This window comes from Aplysia californica, unplaced genomic scaffold (assembly GCF_000002075.1).
Source record: "Aplysia californica isolate F4 #8 unplaced genomic scaffold, AplCal3.0 scaffold00435, whole genome shotgun sequence".
Classification (NCBI taxonomy): Eukaryota; Metazoa; Mollusca; class Gastropoda; order Aplysiida; family Aplysiidae; genus Aplysia; species Aplysia californica.
Window position 1 is genome coordinate 417,251 of NW_004797705.1, and position 3,769 is coordinate 421,019.

General features: G+C 43.9%; 1 protein-coding gene across 1 annotated transcript in view; it reads right to left on the reverse strand.

Annotated features, from left to right (window-relative positions):
- LOC101862669 overlaps positions 1-3,617 on the reverse strand; it is a gene marked incomplete in the record, with an annotated part of 49,875 nt that extends 46,258 nt beyond the window's left edge. Inside the window, 1 exon segment of the mRNA XM_013086091.2 lies at positions 2,942-3,617.
- Positions 3,618-3,769: the final 152 nt, after the last annotated feature.

Sequence of the window (3,769 nt, forward strand, 5' to 3'; positions counted from 1 at the left end):
AAAGAAAACTGGACAGAAGATACAATTAAATGCAGAGGAAAACCCCTGTCGCATACTCCCTTTTTACTTCTCTCTCTCCTCCCTCTATCCTCCACTCTTCTCTCTCTCTCTCTCTCTCTCTCTCTCTCTCTCTCTCTCTCTCTCTCTTTCTCTCCCCTCTCTCTTTCTCTTTTTCTCACACACTTGCACACATGCACATACGTTCACAAAAGCATTATCTCTCACACGCTTGGAGACTGATTTGATGGTGCCACTGGTAGGTCTTACTTCTTTACTTTCCCTCTGTTGTTTCTGTCTATCTGTCTTGCCTTTCTCCCAACATTATATCGCCGTTATTGTGCCTTCTCTTCGTTCAATCAAAGAAACTATTCACTCTCTGCTCCCGTCTCTCTCTCTCTCTCTCTCTCTCTCTCTCTCTCTCTCTCTCTCTCTCTCTCTCTCTCTCTCTCTCCTCTCTCTGTGGCACACAGCACTCAAACGCACCGATAGAATAATGTATAGTCTGTCTGTTTGGGTGTCTGTCTATCTATCTGTCTGTCTGTCTAAATATGTCTGTCTGTCTAGATATGTCTGTCTGTATGGATGGATGGGTGGATGTGAGTGTGTCTGTGTATGTACGCGTGTGTATCCATGCTTTCTCACACACTAAACCCACGCGCACAGTAATATTCTCTCTTATATACCCATACGTGCACGTGTGCGCAAATCCTCTTCATAAACTGAAGGGAAACGAGCCTCGGGGTAAAAGAAAAAAAAATCTAGCCCAGCTTTTGTGTGTTTAGGCATGTTAGCGCCGCCGACTAATCGTTTCTGCCAGTTCGTGCATACAACTTTGAAGATGATTAATATTGGTGCGGAAAATGTCATGAAGTCTTCTCCGAGAGTCCTGTAACATCGTGGTGTTTCCATTACAACTATTGCACACAACTATTGTCCTGCCAACTTGCGTCTTTAAAAAAATTTTTTTGAGAAACACAGGAACACATTAGTAATTCTTTCCTGCAGATGTTTTTTTATTGGTTCGAAACACGTGCTGTCAATGTGGTATACCCTTTCATCTCATACAATGTTTTGCCCTGTTTGTGGTAACCAAACAGAAACCGTCCATAGCTCTAGGATACCCCTACCCCAACTCGCCCACCCCCACGGCAAACAGGAAAAAATATATTGAAAAAAGCCCAGGGAACATTACCTCTGTCGGGCGCTGTTGCCTTGGATTGTCCTTTCTGTCCTGAGAGGCCTAGGGGGTAGTACGATCTGTTTCTGTCGATCATTGATCTCCAGAACTCCAGGCCCAGGAGAAAATACAATTACGTCTATTGTCTCCCAAATGCCGTACTGGTTCAGAGACAAACATAAGTGCCCCCCCCCCCCTTTGACAGCTGTTTGATCTGAACCTGTCTATAACAGCTTGCACTCGTGTTACAGGTTAAAACTTTCGATGTTCTACGCATTTCTTATATCGCGGATAAAATGTCAGTCTCGAAATGGAAGATCTTAATGTCGAGGGCACTGGTTTGTGTTTGTGCACCGGAAATCCAACGATGATGCATCCTATGGTTATTCTTGCGCACCACGCACGCAACAATTATATACCATTTTTTGTCTTATGGTAGTTTTCAGTTATCATTTTACTTAACCTTTTGCTTGCTGTGTATGTCTCCCACGTTCACGACCAAAAGTTTGCAGTAAATCGTTGGGACAATTATCACATTCCGTTTCAACGACATTTCATTTGTGATACGCCTCAGGAACAAATCCAAATAAATGCTGTTGTCAGTAATTCAATTAGTTTGTGAAGGAACATTGTCTGTGGCAATAACAATATGGCAGACATACGTAGCTCCTAAACCCACTTTCTTTTCTATGGCCTATGGTGGTTGACGTGGCCGTGATGACAACAAGCTAGAAATTCAGGAAGAGGTTGAAGTTCCTATTCGTTCTGTTTGATTGTAAATGTTTTATGAGCCCATTGACGCAGAGTAAATCTAATGGGAGGCGGGGGTGCGCTAACACTGTCTGTATTGAGAAATCAGGACTAGCGTTCTTATCACTCCCCCTTCTCTTCTTTGTATGTTACTCTTTAGTAACACCTTTAATCTTCGGCATTTACATTGTGTATGACCTATGTATTGTGCAAGCGCCGTAAAACTCTATCTAAAACTAAGGGGAAAAAAAGGATAGCACCATCCTGCAGAAAGATGAGGATATTAAAAAATGTCATTTCCACTTGAAAAGTCACGAGCAAGGTGGATATACTCACCTTTAAATGTTTTCAGTTATTATTTTCTGACGACTTTCTTTAGCCCGGAGACTGACTGGCGGCACACGTCGCCGTCGAAACAACCTCTCCGCCACCACGAAGAGAGGTCAACTCTTACAAGGCAGGCTCAAACCAAAAATAAAAAGGCCAAGCTATCCATTTTGGTCTGCATCATCAGTGTGGTCGCACATTTGTTCCCCGTTTGGCGACCACAACGGAAAAAGTTTCTGGTATCTGTGTCCGTCGCGACTCTCAGATCACTGGACGGAGTTGATGGGGAGGATAGCTATTGGATAATGCTGATAATAGAGACCCGGTAAATGACAGACTTCATGACAGTTTGGTTTCTCTATATTAGGCAAATGGTTCATTTTCTGGCTTCAGTGTTGTTTTTTGTGTTTTGTTTCCGAATGTTAAATCTCTTTCACTTCGTCTGCCTGATTATTCTTAACGCAAACACGTCTTTATCGATCGAACCCAAAAGTTCAATACTTTTTATTCCTAGTTTTTTTCTGGACTCGACTTTTACGGGGGATTATAATATGTTCTATGGAATATGAATGGCATTGAGACTGCCTTTGATTTGATCATGGTCGTTGGGCATTACCAAACTAGTTGCAAGCACGCTCAACAGGGCCTATGGTGCACAACATAATTGAAAGTTCTGAACGTACTTACCTTCTTTAAGAGAAGCGGCAACAGTCTTAACCATGAGGGTTCACAGGTCGCAACTCTTGACATTTGTCGTGATTCATAAAGTGCCGTGTTGATACTTTCGTCAATTCGCGAGCTGCATTCTCAGTGACCTTTCCTGAAAAGGTCGAACTTGAGCTGCGCTATGCTATACTAGTGCAAAGATATTGGAGTTCGTATTTCTTTCCGTTAGCGTCGTTGAAAATAGTAATTCCATGAATTTGTAACGAGCTTGATGCAATTTCCCAGGGTATCAGGTGTGGATATCCTGGGTATCAGTGACAGAAAAGTGCACAGCCTGAGATTTAGCAGGCTCTGAGCTTGTTCTGACGTTTTTATTTCCTTGTTTCTCCGATTATGCAACGCGTGTTTTTCGACTCCTTGGAGCGTTCTCCGTCTACTCTCCCGTCGCCTGCAGGCTGACCTCGAAGCAATCCGCTTACAAACACCGAGGTAGACTCACACGACTCCGCGGAATAATATCAGGTCATGAAAGAAGAAGAAAACAAAGTTGTACGCTGTGCTGGAGCGGGTAGATCCACCGTGGGAAGTAGATTGAGGGAAGACGGGCCTGGTCGTGCGAGTTGAACGAGGGCTGCTGGTTGAGCTGTGGCGCGTTCTTCTTCCAGTGATGAAAGAACGCGCGCGCGCGCACGTCGTGCGTCGGACGGGGAGAGTGAGGGGAGAGAGTTGTGCGTGGACTCACAGTTTTCGCTTTGAACTCTCAAGTAGGAGCGGGGAGCCGCTCAACCAAAGATAAAACATCGACCAGCTCTTCACTTGTACTAAGCCTCAAATTAATTTTTTTTAAAA